The sequence below is a fragment of the Ahaetulla prasina genome, chromosome 3 (genome assembly GCF_028640845.1).
Source record: "Ahaetulla prasina isolate Xishuangbanna chromosome 3, ASM2864084v1, whole genome shotgun sequence".
Lineage (NCBI taxonomy): Eukaryota > Metazoa > Chordata > Lepidosauria > Squamata > Colubridae > Ahaetulla > Ahaetulla prasina.
Window position 1 is genome coordinate 48,234,466 of NC_080541.1, and position 20,057 is coordinate 48,254,522.

The following is a 20,057-nucleotide window of genomic DNA, read 5'->3' on the forward strand; positions in this document are numbered from 1 at the left end:
ACTGAGCAAAAATAAAAATCTCTCAAGTTGAGCATAACTGCTGACAGTTTCCAAGCATTTTGTGTGTGTGAACAATATATAAGTGATCTGCCATTCTGCAAGAAATTTGATCAACTTCCTAGTCCAGGGGTCTCCAACCTTGGCAACTTTAAGACTTGTGGATTTCAACTCCAGAATTCCTCAGACAGCAAGCTGGCTGAGGAACTCTGGGAGTTGAAGTCCACAAGTCTTAAAGTTGCCAAGGTTGGAGACTCCTGTTCTAGTCTATTCTGCAGCCTTAGGGTCAATCTTAGTTTGTTTCTAACCCAGGCAAAGTGAACTAGCTGCACCACCTGCTGTGTCTCCAAGTGCTCCTAATTTAGCATTTGTGGTGAATTTTAGATTCATCGGTTTGGATCCTGAATAGTTAAGCATATTTGAATTGAAATCAATAGATCTTTATGATAATAAAAACATTTACATTATAATTAGTTGTCTAATAAGTAATACTAGGTTCATAACACTAACTACAGGGGGTTTTTTGGTTAAAAAGGACATTACATATAAGCTAGGATTTTTTTTTCTGCTGTCATATAGTGAAGAATGAATTGCCAAGAAAATTATGGAACTGCTTTCATGGGGTGTGGCATGGTAGAAGCAGTATCTTGTGAAGAATTGACTGAAGTATCTAGTCCTGAAGAACAGCAAGAAGTGAAGGTAGATGACTTTCTGTTTAACCACTAAGGATGCTTGCCAAGATTTCTATGGTTCACATACTGTATGTGAATGCTAAATTTTTTAACCCTCAAGTCTATCCCATGAAAAACATTGGAGAAAGCTCCTGTCCCACTGATGAATCTTAAATTATATCATAAAAGGACCAAGTGATTATGAACATAATAAACACAAAGAGAGTTAGAACAATGTGTTGTTTTTATTACATGGTTGCTTCTCACAATGATTGAAAACACAATACAAGGAAAATGAAATAAAGTTAAGATGAGCAGCGTGTACTATGCTACCAGATTAATGGACCTAAATAATAAGAAATTGCTACCAACTTAAACTTTGTGGACTATTTATGGATTGTGTGAAGTGATGGTTTACTGATAATTTGTTAGATAAACTACAAATTGTTGCATTCACAGCACAGGCTCTCATAGATTCTGGTTTACAAACTAGAACAATAGTTTATAAATCTAGCAAACCTCATTAGGGCATATTGTGATGCTTGAACCCTGACCCAAACTTTGATCCCTTAAAATCAGAAATATTTTCACCCCATCCCCATATGTAGGGTGGTTAAATCATGAGCATGCACAGAGCTGATTTTACTAAAAAATAATGTTTGAAAGAAGTAAAATTTTAGGCACAAAAGTAAAATTGAGGCAATTTAGAAAGTAAATGATAGGATATTCAAGACTAGTAATTCTAAAGGATAAAATAAACATTATATATTTATTAATTTCTTCTTTAAGGAATTATATCAGCCACTGAAAGTTTACTTGAGAGTTCGGCCCTTCTCAAAGGCAGAGCTTGAAAATAATGAAAACCAGGTTTGTTATACATTATATTGAGTATTCAGAACAAGTAATCTAAAAATGATATTTTCACTATTTTGGTTTCTTAACAAGCTCTTAGATTGCTTTTCATCATCATTGTCTAAATATCACCTATACTAGAATGTGTTATGATTTGCTTATGATTGCCTTAACAATGGTTTTGTCATTAATGGAAATGTGTCTCTTCCAGTTTATTTCTAGTTGAGTTCTGAAATCATTGCTGTAGACCTGTTCCTATGGCTCTCATGTTATAGGAGTCCTCGTTTAATGACCACTTGTTCAGTGTCTATTTGAAGCTACCACCGCACTGAATGAGGAGACTTATGACTGGTCTTGTTGCAGCCCTTACAATGTCTTTGTGGTCATGTGATCACAATTCAGGCAATTAGGCCATCACAAATATCCTCACATGATCACCATTAGTGAGCTTTACTGCTGGCTTCCAACAGAAAAAGTCAGTGGGCAAACAAGCAGTAGGCCGCAAATGGTAATAATGTAACATCATGCCTAACAACTATGCAAGGTTTTTTTAATGACAGAAACCAGAACTGACACAGTTGTTGGAAGCCAGTGTGCTCATGTGACATCATGCTGCCTAGCAATAGAGTTGCTGTTCCCAATTACTGTTTTTAAACTATACAGGGATAGCTACTTGGCAGCCATTTGTTTTAGCAAGAGCTCTTCATTTAGGAAATATTTTTGGTATAAATTTTCATTTTATGCATTTAAAAGTATTTTAATTTAATCTGATTTTTTTTCTCCTGTTATGCTTTTAAATATTGATTTCTGCGTAAGACACTGCTATTTTTAACTCTTATGTTTTATATTGCTTGTGTTTATATAGATTAGGTTGTGCTTTAAGTGAACAGCAGTATGAGATGTTTTAGCTATATGATAACTAATGCATATTTTAAATAAACATATAAATAAAGTGTAAATTGAAAATTTACAATGCAGCATGTTTAGATCCTAAATCTAAATATGTTGGTTCTCCTGCCTGAATGTGTATCAGAAAATAGCTTTTCTTGGTATAGAACAGTTTTAACAACCATAGCAATGTTAAGATGTATGGAATCAACTCCCAGAATTCCCCAATCAACATAGTTAAAGTCAACATTTGAAAAACACTGCTGTAGAAGAATATCTTCTGCTATTTCTACAACTCTGGGCTCCATTGAGTTGTTTTGAACAATAAATGGATAATACAAGGGGTTTGCATATACTGCATATCTTGGACATTGTGTAATATCATTTAATTTGTAAAGGATATTAAAAAGCTTTTTGTATTAAGGACTGCTTAATTATTGAAAATCAAGAGACAGTAACACTTCAGGCTCCAAAAGAATTGGCGCAAATAAAGAATAATGACAAGAAGATTGGACAATCTGCACATCAATTCACCTTCACAAAGGTAAGCTGTCCGTCTTTTCCGCCATGCCCCATATTTCAGAGTTTTCAAACTACAGGTTACTATTAGTGTCAAAATAGTTTTTTGTTTAGTAATTTGTAAGAAATTGCAGTCTTAAATATTCAATTTTATACACTATATAATTAAGTACAAATTAGTTTTTAATAGTAACCAAGTGACCAACAGTAAAGGGACACCCAGTTCATTATTTCAGTGGAATCAAAGCTTTTAAAATCAAATTGGCTTCTACATTCTCTGGTCTAATCTAACATCACATAAAATATATATAAACACGATCATTTCTAATAGCAGTTCCTGGAGAGTCCAGTTTAGATCAGAACCATACTTGAATTTGAGGGTGAACCTTTATTAAGCTAAAATAATTTATTTTCCACAAGTGCTATTTTGAGTAGAAAATCCAACATGCACTTTGCTGCTTCATGAGTTGAACAATCTAGACAGAATTTTTTTCTCATCACATTTTTTTTTCATCACATAGTCAATATTCACCAGGGAATTTTATATCTAATATCCATGTGCCATAGTTACGTTAGATAAATTATGTTCTGAAGCCAATGCAGATTTTTCTTGTGGTTTCAAAAATGGAAAACGTGATGAAAAGGGATGGGAAAAAAAATCTAACAGAAGTGTTTTTGGAATAATCTGCGCATTCCTAAAAAAGTAAAAGTAAAAAAAAAGTTGTAAAGATTGTTTGTAAAGCTCTCATGCATCCTGTTTAATTTGTCTCTGAAAATAACTTGTATTCTCTGTGTAGGTTTTTGGACCAGATACAACGCAAAATGAATTTTTTGAAGGCACAATGAAAGACATTGTAAATGCTTACCTTGACGGAAGAAATGGCCTTGTTTTTACTTACGGCGTTACTAATGCAGGCAAAAGTTTCACTGTCCAAGGTATAATCTGAGGTTCAAAATTCAGAACATCATCTAATTTTACAAAAAGCTCACAATTTTGAGCTCTCTGTTCTAAAGCTAAAGAGGAAAAAGAAACTATCATGCTCTTCCTATAGAAAGCATGAAAGGAAACAAATTTAATTGTATCCTTAGGTTGTCCAAAGGATGGTGGCATTCTTCCTCGTTCCCTAGATATGATCTTTAATCATATAAAAGGAAGACAGTATTCAAAGATGAATTTAAAACCTTGCTTCAGTAATCTTACCAAGAGGCTAAATGATATGCAAGTTAAGCAAGAAGAATCCATGAAAGCTGCACTTCTTTTTTCTTTAAAAGAGGTAAGTGCAGAGGTGGGCTGCTGCAGTTCAGACTGGTTCAGGCAAACCGGTAGTTCCAACCAGCGGCTGGGTCCGCCTCCACATCCTGGTACTATCCCATCCTATACAATTGCCATGTGTTCGATGCCGTGCACGCTTGCATTTTTTGTTCTGGGCCAACTGGTTGTTACATTATGTGACGCCCACCTCTGGGTAAGTGGGACCAATATGTTTAGTATTATCATGCGTTAAAAGTCATGTAAGGCTTCATAGGCAAAACTCCACATAACCCTTACTAGAATTTTCTACGTAATTCATTGAGGTTCTTATTTAGCTATGTGTATGTGTAAGAGTATAACCAAACCAATTAAATATACCTAGAGACAGACTTTAAGATCAAAATAACAAATTTAATTAAGAAATTAATTAACTCTGTGGCTCAGACTGATAAGACAGTCTGTTATTAACAGCAGCTGCCTGCAATTACTGCAGGTTCAAGCCCCACCAGGCCCAAGGTTGACTCAGCCTTCCATCCTTTATAAGGTAGGTAAAATGAGGACCCAGATTGTTGGGGGCAATAAGTTGACTTTGTATATAATATACAAATGGATGAAGACTCTTGCTTGACATAGTGTAAGCCGCCCTGAGTCTTCGGAGAAGGGTGGGATATAAATGCAAAAAGAAAAGAAAAGAAAAGAAATCAACCTCTGTGATAGAAAGCTCACAATTTTGAGCTCTCTGTTCTAAAGCTAAAGAGGAAAAGGAAATTATCATGCTCTTCCTGTAAAAAGCAGGGTGAAGGAGAAAATCCAAGAATATAATGCCTTGGTAAGGCCACACTTGGAATACTGCATCCAATTTTGGTCGCCACAATGTATAAAAGGTGTTAAGACTCTAGAAAGAGTGCAGAGAAGAACAACAAAGATGATTAGGGCACTTGAGGATAAAACATAAAGAAAGGTTGCAGGAACTGGAAATGTCTAGTCTTTTGAAAAGAAGGATTAGGGGTGGCATGATAGCAGTGTTCCAATATCTCTGGGCGGCTGCCACAAAGAAGAGGGAGTCAAACTATTCTCCAAAGCACCTGAGCGCAGGACAAGAAGCAATGGGTGGAAACTAATCAAGGAGAGACACAACTTAGAACTAAGGAGAAATTTCCTGACAGAACAATTAATCAGTGGAACAACTTGCCTCCTAAAGTTGCAAAGGGCCACGGTGTGGCTCAGGCTGTAAGAAGCCTGTTATTAAAACACAGCTGCCTGCAATTACTGCAGGTTCTAGTCCCACCAGGTCCAAGGTTGACTCAGCCTTCCATCCTTTATAAGGTAGGTAAAATGAGGACCCAGATTGTTGGGGGGGCAATAAGTTGACTTTGTAAATATACAAATAGAATGAGACTATTGCCTTACACACTGTAAGCCACCCTGAGTCTTCGGAGAAGGGCGGCATATAAATGTAAACAAAACAAAAAAATGCTCCAACACTGGAAGTTTTTAAGAAGAGATTAGATAACCATTTGTCTGAAGTAGTGTAGGGTTTCCTGCCTAAGCAGGGGTTGGATTAGAAGACCTTCAAGGTCCCTTCCAACTCTGTTATTCTATTATTTTTCAACTTAGGATCAAGCAGTGCAGCCACAAAGGAACAAAGAAAAATTTCATTTTTTTGCTATTTCTCCTATTGTTCATGGTGGTCAATAGAAGAGAAGATGTAAGGTTGATATATTGGAATTGCATTCCAGTAATAGCTAGACATTCCCTGGAAATTCCATATTCTATGCAGTGTTTATGATGAGCAAGTATTATTGGCAAGAATAAAGAAACAGTGTAAGTCCTTTAAGTCATATGAACCCACCATTTCTTTTTTCTAGAATAGGAGCTTGTTGTCTTTTTTCTTAGCCAGAATTTGAGACTGGAATGAGTCCACAGGCAATGAAAAAAATTGGTGGGTGGTGTTTTCTATACAGAACAAAAACTATAGAATGAGTTAAATAAATCCACGGATGTGCTCTTTAAACTGCAAGTTGATTTCTGCCTTGATATTATAGTCCATTCTTTCACCTAGGATACACAAGGTTAATTACTGGGAAAAAATGAAATATAAAAATACATCTAAAGAAAAATAGAAAAAACAATAGCTAAAACAATTCCTAAGGCTACACTGAAATTATTCTTATCTGCACCTATTTTTGCTTTAAGGGGGATGCGTGAAATAATGTTTTTAATTATCATTTTGGTGATCCATCATGCAGCTCAAGTATTTCATTGTACAAGTAGTCCTCGACTTACAACAGTTTGTTTCGTGGCTGTTCAAAGTTACAGTGGACTGAAAAAAGAGACTTATGACTGTTTTTCACACTTACAGCCTTTGCAACATTCCCATGGTCACATGATCAAAATTCAGATGCTTGGTGAAGGGTCCGTATTTATGATGGTTGCAGAATCCTGGAGTCATGTGATCAGCTTTTGAGACCTTCTGACATATAAAATCAAAAGAGCAGGGTTCTCCAACCTTGGCCGCTTTAAGAATTGTGGACTTCAACTCCCAAAATTCCTCAGCCAGCTTGCTGAGGAAGGTTGGAGACCCCTGCAATAGAGAATCCAGATTCACTTCACAACCATGTTAGTAACTTAACAAGTGCAATGATTTACTTAACAACTGTGGTAAGAAAAGTCGTAAAATGGGGCGTTTCACTTAATGACATAATGTTGGGGTCAGTTGTGGTCATAACTAGAGGACTATCTAGATTTTACTTGTCAATTACCAGTAGCTGAAATGCTTTCCAGAAGCTGCAGAAATATGTTAAGACATCCAGCTCCAAGTATATAACCGGGTCTCAAACTTCATCACAGGAGAATAGCTTGTCTTAAAATAGCCACATATTTAAAAATATTTAAAACCTTGCAGGATTGCTTACAAAACTATTTAAAGTTTATATGAATAATAGAATAAAAATATATTAATAATACACAGCACTTTACTGTCTGTGAATTAAAACATATGATGTATTAAAAATAGATGCACACATAAGGCAGGAGAATGGCAAAACATGTTAGTTAATATGTTAATCTCTGGAAAATCTTGACATGCTTTAATATTCTCAGAAAAACATATGTGAAGTTTTGGGAAATATGCATTTTAATGCTAGATTCATTGGAAGCTATAATAGCTTTTTTTTTAAAAATGGAAATTAATTTAATTTTCTTAAAAAACAAATTCATATAACTGAATAAGAATAAAATATAATTAATCTATATAATATTTTTCAAGGAGACTGAAAATATTTGGAAACCTTCAGAATCAATGTCATACAGCTACAACTCACCAAACCTTCCTTTGGACCAGTTAGGTAAAGTAAATAATGAATCTTTCTTTCTTTCTTTCTTTCTTTCTTTCTTTCTTTCTTTCTTTCTTTCTTTCTTTCTTTCTTTCTTTCTTTCTCTCCCTCTCTCTTTCTCTCTCTCTCTCTCTCTCTCTCTCTCTCTCTCTCACACACACACACACACACACACACGTACCTATACATCTTGTTAGGAAAATGTGAAAAAGTGCCATGCCCTGGAGAGAATGAGATATAAAATGCAGAAAGTTTGTGTAATAATATGGAATATGTCAAAACAAAGCTGTATTTCTTCTACCAGTTCTTCAAAGCCTCTGGTGGCTCAACAGACTAATGCAGTCTGTTATTAACACAGCTGCTTGCAATTACTGCACCACCAGGCCCAAGGTTGACTCAGCCTTCCATCCTTTATAAGGTAGGTAAAATGAGGACCCAGATTGTTGGGGGCAATAAAAGTTGACTTTGTATATAATATACAAATGGATGAAGACTATTGCTTAACACAATGTAAGCCGCCCTGAGTCTTCGGAGAAGGGCGGGATATAAATTCAAATTTTAAAAAAAAGCCAACATTCTGAAGCATTATTAGGCATGAAATCAGGTCCTTAATACTAGCGTTTAACAAGGATAATAATGTATCTATAAATGTGAATAAAATGTCATTACTTTGTTGAATAAATGTTCTTTTTGCTGTCCCTCAAACTTTTGTAAGCAGATTACAAGTCTGAATTTGTAAAATCAGAGGCTTATACAATGGGTCAGAAAACCTTGGCATCACTTTGGGTTTCCTTCTTTGAAATTTATAATGAATATATTTATGACTTACTGGACTTGCTACCAGTCTTGAAAAATCAGAAACGCAAAGTTTTAAGAATCTGTGAGGATCAAGGAGGAAACTTTTACATTAAAGGTAACACTGTCACTTTGTTGTTACTAGCTAGACAATTACTAGGTCTAAGATAGATTTCAATGATTATTTTGGTAGCCTAGTTGTTAGTTCCTGGGACATTGCCTAGTACTAAATGCTGGACAATTTTTGCAATAGCAGATGGAATCTATTTCTCCTCTTAGGCAAATTCAGAAATTACTTGTTGTAGTAAACAAATGCTCAGTTTCATATAAAGTTTGTTATTTTTCAAAAGCAAGTAACTTAGTTTGAGTCTCTTATTTAATGAAAATCCTTTTTCATAATAGAAGATGACACCTATATTAACTTCCGTTGGTTTCCAAGTTACAACTTGGATAAGAGTGCATTGTAAATTGGTTGTTCTATAACCTATAAAACAATGTTATATTTTTTGTTAATAATCATATTTGCTGATTATTTGGTTAATCTTAACATTAGCTTTATTGATTATGTAGGCTTCTTGTTAGGTATATGTAACTCAGGCCAGAATTCAAATATTATTTTATAAATAGAAATCTATGTCAAAAAATTAGGGTGAAATTTCAGCTCAAAAACAGTGGGACAACTCTGGACATTAAAAGGTGCCTTTTATACTGGTCTTGAGTCAAGGCTTTGTGAGAAGTCGAACTCCTATCTTATGTTATCATTATGTTCTCTTTTATTCATCTTGTGTCGTCTTTTTGTTCTGTTTAAGGCCCTGATAATTGTTTTCTGAGTACAAGAAAGAAACATGTGTGTCCATTTTCTTATCTTATGTTATCTTATGTTCATTATCTTTATGTTCATATTATATCTTACGTTCAAAAGCAAGGTTAGTTTGAACACAGCAGGAGTACTTTCTGAATAGTCATGTACAGGAATGCATTGCAAAGAAGCAGCAAGTTGTTATATCTGCACAGTGAATAAACAGAGCTATAGTTTCATTTTTAATATATGCTGATGTTATTTTCTTTCCCAGATTTAAAATGGGTCAATATATCAAATTCAGAAGAGGCTTGTAAAATACTTAAAATAGGAAATAAGAATAGAAGCTTGGCATGCACCAAGATGAACCAACAATCCAGTCGAAGGTTTGCTTCCTTTAATTTAGCTTCTCTTCCTTCTTGAGCTAATGACATCACATGCAAAGTATAATAAATGGTATGATGGAAAAGGAATGAAGAAAGTATGCACACAGGACTAACTACAGCTTACACTATAGAACTGCAAAAAAACCCAAAACCCAATTACCCACAATCGTTCGCAGATTTTATATTTCTTCTAGCACTGTGAAGTATTATAAAGTGGTATTAACACTTAATGTGATCTTGATTATATCCCTCTGTTAATGCAGTCTAGGACTGTTGGCTTTTTTGGCAGATGCAGCACAGTGCTGGCTCATATTTAAGTGATTGTCCACTAGGACAATTCACAAGTTTACCAGAACAGTCCACTAGTTTACTCAAATACTTTTCTAAACTGATAATAATAGTTATGCTATTCATATGCCACAGTGAAATATTAAAATGCTTGATAAAGATTAGAACACAACATAACATATCTGGTGCTTTTTCCCTCTAGTCATAGTATATTTTCTATTCGACTCCTCAGTCTGAGTGATGAAGATGTACCACGCACTCTTGGAATCTCTGAGTAAGTGTCACTTCACTAATGATAGAGTACAGTATAGTAATGTAGATTTATTGATTGATTGTATTTGTATGTCAACTCTCCAACACTTACAATAGTAAAAAAAAGCTAACAATAGTAAACTATGCAAGATGCATAATTAAAACATCCTTGGTGAACAATTTACAATATATAAAAATATATAACAACCCAAAAAAACATACATATAATAGAAATAATTGATAACATCCCATTAGTCCAAAACTTCCCTTCAGAAGAGCTTTGTTTTAATTAAATTCTGCAAAGCAACCAAAGAAGAAATTAGCCTTACTTTCAAACAAAGATAGGTTCAAAGTTTAGGGCCATAATGGTGGGGGGGGGGGAGGAGGAGGATCTCCAGCATATTCACCTCATCACAATGTGATGATACCAGTAGTTTTTCTCAGGAAAAATGCATCTGACAGTTTACATCTAGTTGGAGATGGCACTCCTGCTGGTATCTAAACATAAGTGTTACAAAGCTTTATAGGTTAAAATCAGCACTTTTGATTGTACCTAGGGCTTATGGGCAGCCAATGCAAGACTCACAATACAGATAGTAGCAGACACCTACCAATGACTAGACTGCTGCATTTTAACTCCAGTGCATATTCTTGGATAGTCTTCAAAGGCAATTTCATACAGATTGCATTGCAATAGTCCAGACAAGTAGCAATAAGGCCATTAATCACTATGTGCATATATTTGTTTGCTACAGAATTGTAGTATAATAGCTGAGAGTGAACTCATTTTCATAATTACAGTTTAGCTATCTTAATGAAAATAGCTTTCATTTACTTTAACTAGTGTAAGATCAAAAGAAATTAGATGGATGTGTTGATTTATACAGACTTTCCCTCTGTGACCTGGCTGGTTCAGAAAGATGCCATAAAGCTCAGACCTTTGGAGACAGACTGAAAGAAGCTGGCAATATTAATAATTCTCTTCTTATTCTTGGAAAATGCATTGCAGCTCTGAAACAAAATCAAAACTCAAAGTAAGTAACATAGATAAAGCTTAGTACAACTTCAATTTAAAACTGTTTAATACATTAATAACTTCAAATAGTATGAAAAGATAGTTATGGTTTCCTTAAAGTAATCTGTAATGTTGCTTGTATCCTTACGATTTATACTGATATGGTTTCCTAATTGCTTATTTGTAGCCTATGACTATCATTAAGTGTTGTATCATTAAGTGTTAAATTTGTACCCTACGACTATCATTAAGTGTTGTAAGTGTTATACCTTGATGAAGGTATCTTTTCTTTTATGTATACTGGGAGCATATGCACCAAGACAAATTCCTTGTGTTTCCAATCACACTTGGCCAGTAAAAAATTCTATTCTATTCTATTCTATTCTATTCTATTCTATTCTATTCTATTCTATTCTATTCTATTCTATTCTATTCTATTCTATTCTATGACAGCATGACACAATACAACTGTTTATTGCAGCAGGTAATAAAAAATTGTTATGTTTGCCAGTATCATTTCTCAAAGATCACACTTTTTAATTATTATAGAAAAAATTATCTCTCCTTTTCTCTGACATCTTTGGATTTTGCAAATTAAATTATCCTGATTCTGAAGTTAACATTTATACAATTTTTACTCCAAGATTAAGGCCAAGTTATATTCCTTTTCGAGAGAGTAAACTGACTCGCCTCTTCCAACCATTCTTCTGTGGTAAAGGCAAAGCCTGCATGATTGTCAACGTTAGTCAATGTGCTTCCACATATGACGAAACACTTCATGTAATGAAATTTTCTGCTGTAGCAAAACAAGTAAGAAAGATTTTGTATCCTTCACAGTACAGTGAGCATATCACATATCTTATGCTACCACTTTTGCCATAGTGATTGATTTGTTTTCTTTATCATCTTATCTTGTTTGAACTGAGAAGATGATTTTACTCCTTCTGTCTTTAATGCTTAAAATTAATCTGCACTACACACTATGCACTTAACTGCTTTTTGTGGGAGAACAATAGTATTCAATTGTTGAAGCTGCTGTTAGTGATTATATTTTTCCAATATAAAGGTGTGATGTTTATAGATTCTCAAATGTTGAGGTCCAGTTCCCTCCAGCATCAGATCTCCTGTCCAATTTCCAAATAGGATGGAACATACATTATCTCGTTCTATGTTGTTTGCTTCATAATAGAAAATTATACATTTGTGGTGAAAATTTAATTTTGAATGACAGAGTACATAGATTTACTCTGTGAATGGGTATTTACTGCTGAAAATACTAAAGCTAGTAAAAAAAACTTAGTAAGAGGTAGTAACAATAGCTAGAGGTATCTATTTTATACTTGCAGAATCTCCAGTCTTCCATCATTAAATTACCTCTTGATGATGAACTAAAAGATTTTTCCATTAAGTTAATAGAATTTCTCCAGTTTTCCAAAAACAAAAAACAAAATTAAGTTAAAACAATGATCTTATCATTTTAACCAATCTTAAAATGTGTTTTGTGTGTGTTTGTGTGTTTTAGGTCATTCCAACATTTCAACACAAACTCGTTGATTATTTTCCTGCAAAGTGTAGCAGGAGAGAAGATAAACCTGCAGTGCATTTTGATGACATATCAATTGAGCAATTTCCCATCTATGCCGATATTCCCTCTTCCTCTGAAGATGAGGAAATAGATATTACTATTCTGAGCCATGAGGTAGTCAAAAACCCTTACAATACAGTATGTTCAGGAAAAAAATGTTGTTTTGTTTAACAAAAAAAAAAAAAAAGGTTGTGTAAGTTATAGCTGGTTGGAAAACATACAATTGTAAATCATAAGCTATAATTTGTAAATACAAAGTGGTTGAATTGATGTAACAGATGACTCAAACATATTATGGCATGGTGAAATGAAGGAACCCATAATTTTTCCAACTCAAAGCAGTTAGATGTGGTTTGTACATGTGCAAAAAGAATCATGACAAGATAAGAGCTATGGTTTAAGGACTGGAAACTTTGATAAGTAAACTCAGATACATGTTGATTGTGTTATAGGCCTAGTAGTGACTTCGTGAAAGTAGAAATGAAGTCAGAAAAAAGCAGAGGAGGTTGATCATCTTGAAGAACCCAAGTTAAAAAAAAGATAGAATAGTTTTCTATTATCTGGGAACCTTTCTAAAGAACTACAAATATAATTAAAGAAGGCTGCATCTTTTACACAAGCTTGTAATTCAGACTGGAGTGAATGCATATGATAAATTTAGACCTCCTCTCCCCATCTGTTACTTTCTGAAATTCAATATCCAGAATAAAGACTTTTTTTTAAAAAAAATATTCAATTGATCGTCACCACTAGTGAATTTCAGAACCCAAATAAGAATGGCAGGAATTTAGGCTTTATGTTCCTTGCCTGCAGTTTCATTTTGAAATATCTGCAAACTTACAATTAAACACAAGGAGTCACTGGTATACTGTATGTTTTTATTCCTGCATTACAGTGCTATGCAATATGCATTCTTAGTTGAGAAATCATCTTCTACTTTTGCATGAACAATTATAGCAGCCATATGTTCAACTACCAGTGCAATGGTAATAATTTTTCCATTTATTTCAACAAAAGAGGACATACTTAATTTGGTCCAAGCTTTTAGTAGAATAAATTTTAAAATCAATACAGCTCATATGTGAAGTACATTGGGCCATTTTTAGTAATACTGCACAACCTGAGATAAAACGTCTAAGAATAAGCCTTTTGGCTAGTGAACTTCCAATATTAGGTATGACTTCTTCTATTTTTTTTCTTCCAATTTTTTTTTCTTCCAATTTTTTTCATGTTTCTATATGTGGTTCATGTTGGTACTATAGGATCTCTTGAAAACCACAGAGATGCTAAAGAATAAACTGATTGCAGAGAGGCAAGGCAAATTATTCCTTGAAGTCCAAATACGCAAAGAGATGGCCAAAGAAATGTTTCAGCAACTTATGGAAACAGAAGAAGCTTGGAGGTATGTCATAGGAAATATATTGGTGGGACTGACAAAAGTCATCTGCCTGTCCGATTTCAAGGGCAGCCAAATGAATCAGCAGTTGCATGAAAAGAATTCAATTATGAATATGAACTTCAGCAAAGATGTACCCCTGATCTACCTTAATTTTGTGTAGCAGCTATCAAAGTTATTTGAAAGAATTAGCTTAAAACTTATTTGCATTTTATTTTATTAAAATTAAAACTTTATGGCAATTTTTTACATATTTTTAGTTGCTCCACATCATTTCCAAGTCTTTTGAGCACTTTTATGCTTCTATAATACATAGAAAACTTTGGTAATATTGTGGAATGTATTATGTGATTTGTTGTTGTTGTTGTTAGTTGCGAAGTCGTGTCCGACCCATCGCGACCCCATGAACAACGTTCCTCCAGTCCTTCCTGTCCTATACCATCCTCTGGAGTCCATTTAATCTCACGCCTACTGCTTCAGTGACTCCATTCAGCCACCTCATTCTCTTTCCTTCCATTCTTCTTTTGCCCTCAATCTTTCCCAGCATTAGGCAATTCTCCAGTGAGTCCTTCTTTCTCATTAGGTGGCCAAAGTATTTTAGTTTCATCTTCAGGATCTGACCTTCTAAAGAGCAATTAGGGTTGATTTCCTCTAGGACTGACTTGTTTGTTCACCTTGCAGTCCAAGGGACTCGCAGGAGTCTTCTCCAGCACCAGAGTTCAAAGGCCTCAATTCTTTGGCGCTCAGCCTTTCTTATGGTCCAACTTTCACAGCCATACATTGCAACTGGGAAAACCATAGCCTTGATTATATGCCTTGTGTTGAAATTATGCGTTTAGAATCTCTAATTTTGATACGTCATTTCATTTCTATATTCTGTCCAACTAACTATTAATAAGGTGATCCCATCTGTAGAAAGCTAAAATACATGGCTTACTCATGCATGTTTATTTGGAAGGAACTATTAGATCAAGGCTTTGTACACACAATTTATGTTTTATGAAATATTATATCAGAAGGAATACTGCTGTTTACAAAAACACTCAGTGGAAGTATCATTTAAAAAAAGGCAGACATGGATTCTGGAAAGCAAAGCATTCTGTATACGAGAGAGTTCCTGAAAATAAGAATTATAACAGAAAGGACATTTGTTTACAAGAAATACAATACAGAGACAGGCAATGCTGATACTGTACTAGGGAGAGTTCAAGTGCATATGCCTGGGGAAAAAAACAAGACAGAGAAAAGTAATCCCAAATTAACAATAATTTAGACACAGTGCAGGGAGAGTAATAGAGAAAATCCTTAACACTTTAGCTCAGTGTTTGTCAACCTTGGCACCTTTAAGATGGCTAGCTGGAGAATTCTGGGAGTTGAAGTTCATGCAAGTTAAAGTTTCCAAGATTGACACTGTTCTAGTTATACTGTATTGTCCTCTTATGATCAATAAGTCACAAGGTGCTCACGAATCAGGGCTCTTGGCATTACATCTTCAGCGGAGGCAGGAGCAGAGGAATTCACTAACAGCCCTTGTTAATGGATTTGGTAATGAGTCAAACTAGCTTTAGAGTATTTTTCTGCAGTATGATTCCAGGTTTTTAAAGATTTCCCTGTATCAGAAGTTCAGTACAGTAAGTGTCAAGAAATAACTAGCTAAATAAAAACACTGACAGGCATGATGTTCTCATAGCTGATGGCGAAAGCCAGCCAACTTTTGCTAAGCGAAATAAGTTTAGACCGTGTTAGGACCTGGATGGAGGAACAACCTGGAAAATCCAAGCTTTCAGGGTAGATCGGAGAATCAGAAATAAAAAATAACAAACCAACACTCAGAAAAAGTAGATGGAATGGCAAATAATTTCTGTATTGTGCCTAGAATGATGCATGAATTTGCTTATGTACCTTAATTCATCAGGAACTGAGTTTAAATTGAAACTTATTTTTTCTTTTTACTTTATAAAGTATTTCAAGCAAAGCTAAAATGGCCTGACAAGGCAAGTGGATTGATGAAGTGATTCTTTCCATTCACTAGTGGGGGACTAAGATAGATGCATTATGGGTTCTTGGGACTCACTGAACTGGCACTAATGATGTTATCTTGTTTAGGTAATGAAATGTCTGTAAGAAAACAGCACAGCTAAACAACTGGTATCTGAAACTAGTTAGCATTATATCAATCATTCTCAATGGTTACCAGTTGAAATCAAGGTAACTGAGCAAGGAATTGAATATAGCAATAATTAAGTGCTAAAAAGTTCTCTGTGTTCTGGTTGTTGCATCTTGCTGATCCAGTAAACGCTTAGAAGACATGAAAGAAAGTTATGAAGAAAAACTGGAAAATAAATTTGTAATGTATAAAGATGCCATAAAGAAGCACGCATACAAATGTGCAATGGACCAAGTTGAAGAACGTTATGTTCCAGTAGAAGAATTCATAGCTGAACAAGAAAAGGTTCAGGTATGCCTGAATTTAACCTATTGTAGATTTTGGCATTTTTGTATAGCTATCTCCAGGAATTCTATCCCAAAGTATAGTTGGTAAATATAAAACTTGAAAATATATCTCAGAGTACACTGAATGGCTTGTTTGTTGATTGAACACATTTGTCATGTTTACAAGGCCACCTAACTTCATAAACTCTCTGCTTACATGAGCAGAAATATAAAAAAGTTTAGAAATAAAATTATTTACAAATTCAGTACTGGTAAGCCAAAACAGAAACAAGCATGAAGCATAAATTGCTTCTTGTGCTTTTTAGAAAGTTTCATTTTGATTAAGGAAATAGGTTTTGAATTATTATTATTATTAAATCAAAAAAAAAATTGGACGAAGGACAAAGAAGAATCATGCTAAACCAACGTTCAAAATGATTTTTCTTGCATTTCTAAAACTGTGTGATTTGTATGAAGCCCTAAACTATTATAGAATATTATTGCTCAGGAAAGAGAAATGAAAATACTAGAGCTGAAACTAAAACTTGAAGAACAAAATACCCTGCCTTCGGAAATTCCCTGTTCAGACTCTACAGAATGGAAGATGAATCTAGGTAAGAAGTCTGTGTCCTAAGCTTGCCTACAATTTAGAATGCCGGTCAGGATTCTTATCTTTATTTGGTGTTCACAGATGCTCAATGCAAGATGATCGAAGAAACTTCAGGTGCTTTACAGAAGCCGTGTAAAGAGAGAGACGAGGTAACTTTGTTATTTATTATAAAAAATAAATTTGTAATCTAAAATACACATTATCATAATCATTCTCTTTATAGATTAAAATATATATAGCATGTAAAAAAATGTAAAAGTATTGAAAAGAAAAAAATAGAAAAACAATTAAGTTGATGCATAGTTCTGGAAAAAATATTTAAAAACACAATTTCAGTGTAGATAATTTTAGTATTATTAAACACATTTGCATATCTTGAAAGATAAGACAAGTTACCTTGAGCATTAATTTGAGTAGTTCATGAATATGTGAAATGATTGTAAGGATGTGTAAAATTAACTATGGATCTTGGCCCAGTGCATGACAGCAACCTTTCCAGTGTTGTTTGGCGTGAAGATGAAGTGAACTGGCTCATTGCACATAGACTTACATATTTGATATAATTTTGCTATTCATTGAAGGTCCAGCTTCACAAAACTAATTGTTGGCTCAAGAGTAGGGGTATCAAACTTGATTTATTGAGGGCTTCATCAGGGTTGTGTTTGGATGGTGTAGGTGGGGCTGGGGTGGGCACGGCCAGTTTAATGTCAGTCATGTTGGGTACCTGTGGTAGCCAAGTCCTTAGGCAATACTTCCCTCAGATGCTTCCTCACATTATAATCTCCCTCCCTCCCTTCCTTTTCTTTTTTCCTTCCCTCTTCATTCTTTTTTCTTCCTTCCCCTTTCCTTATTTTTCATTCCTTGCTCTCTTTCCATCTTCCCTTCTTTTTCTTTGTCTTTCCTCTTTCCCTTTCTCCTTTCCTGTCCCTTCTTTCATGCTCAAATGCAAAAGGGGAAACATTTTTCCTTTTGTTTTGATTTGTTTTGCTAGACCTCTGCCAGCAAAAATGGGGCTGTGGGGCCACACACTCCCCCTCCCCGAGCTCCGTTTTTGCTGGCAGAGGCACCACGGGCCAGTCCTTTGCTATTTGCAGGGTGACCTCACAGGCCACATCTAAGCACCTCATGGGCCTTGAGTTTGAAAACCCCTGCTCTATAGGCTTTCTGGCACATGGATAGTTATCAAGAGACCAGCTACATAACTTTTTTTGCAGTCATTGCCTTACCTGCAGGCTTAGAATTTAAAGATTGATACAAAAGAAAAGAAGTGGGAGAAAAAGTGAAATAGGCATTTCCACTTATTAAAGCCCTGTTTCATTCATCTTTAAGTGTTGAAAGACAAATGAAGAAAGTTAAGGGTTGTCTTGAAGCAAGTTGTAACTAAAGAACTGTACATTTGCTTTTCCAACTGGCTTTTTTCCCAGTGGATTGGATACGACTCCAGCATATTAGAATGTTATATTTCTAACATATCCAGATTTTATAAAACATTTAATAGTATCATGTAGCATGATAAAAGACCGTAAGTTGGCAGTTGATGATAGCATCATTCTCAATACTTTCAAACACTTTGTTTTGCAGTTAATAAAATCATTGAAATTGAAAATTCATAAGTTAAACAAAATGTTGCAAGATGCCAAAGAAGAATATAGAAAAATAATTGAGAACACTACATTAAAGCAGATGGCAAATCTTAAGGTTGGTCACATATCTGTTTAATATGTATTAACTGCTACAAGACACAAAATAATATGCTGATATATGCTTTCCAAAAGCTAATTCTGTGCTCTTGGCCTTATTTAAAATCATTTTAGCTGCTTCACTGTTATTCTACTTTTTCAGTTAAAAAGTAATTGTGAATACAGGTAATTCTTGCTTAACAGTGCTAATTGAGACTTCATTTTTAAGTGATGGGATTGAAAATCCCAAAATACATGACCGCACCATTTAGGGCCAGCAGTTCCAGAGGTCCTGGTTGCCATTGTTAAGCAAGGACTGTGTGGGTTGTTAAGTGAGAACCTTATCTTCAAGTGACTCAACTTCCAACTTATGATTTTTCTTGTGGGAAGCTGTCAGAAAAGTCCTAAATCACAACCACGATTTAGGCTGTGATGTCCATAAGTACAAAAGTTAGTCATAACTGCCATTCATGCAGAATCATTTTAAGTTTGAACAGACACTGAATGAGTGTTTGTTAGACCACTTATCATTTTAGTTATTAATTGAATAAATCTCCCATCTCTCTAAGCAACAATATGGCTATTGGAATTCCAGAGTGCAATGCACTGTTTAAAGTTACTCTGATATGAATAAATCCTGGTTGTTAATAATACTCTTTTTGAAGAGTAGTCACGGGTAGCAAAATAAATAAAATTTGGATATTCAATCTCACATGGTTGTTCAAAATTCTGAAAAGGTACCATAGCCACTTGCAAAAGAGTATTATTAACAAGGTATCCCAGCCACTTCCAAAAAAGTATTATTAACAATCAGGATTTATTCATATCAGAGTAACAGAGTAAGTTAGGTACTAGAATGAGAACAGACAGCAATGTTGGAGTGTCTCTTCCCCATATTTTTAAGGAAACAAATTAACTATTCAGTTAGGATTGCAGTTTCGGAAGAAGCCAGTAGGATTAAAAAGACAACGTTCTAATTCTATTTAAACAAATCTTGCTTTCATAGGAACAAGAAACAATTTGCCTTCAAAATAGGCCTAAATGTGACCATGAACCTGAAGCCACATAATCTCACCTCCAAGAATTAAAAGAAAGCCAAGTTCTATTAAGTACAAAAAGTATTAAACAACACAAAACTAAAAAGGATTAATGCTTCTTTGCAAGTCTGAAATGTTAGTAACAGATGTTCCTAAGACACTGAAAAGTAAAATCTGGAGTCACTTTCTGCATCATCCAGATTGATGTCAGTAGCACATAAAATGAAACTATAATACTGATCAGGACTTACTGAACCAAAATTTATAA

General features: G+C 34.6%; 1 pseudogene; it reads left to right on the forward strand.

The window, feature by feature from the left end:
- Window positions 1-561: 561 nt before the first annotated feature.
- LOC131195534 (kinesin-like protein KIF20A) lies at window positions 562-20,053 on the forward strand (annotated as a pseudogene).
- Window positions 20,054-20,057: the final 4 nt, after the last annotated feature.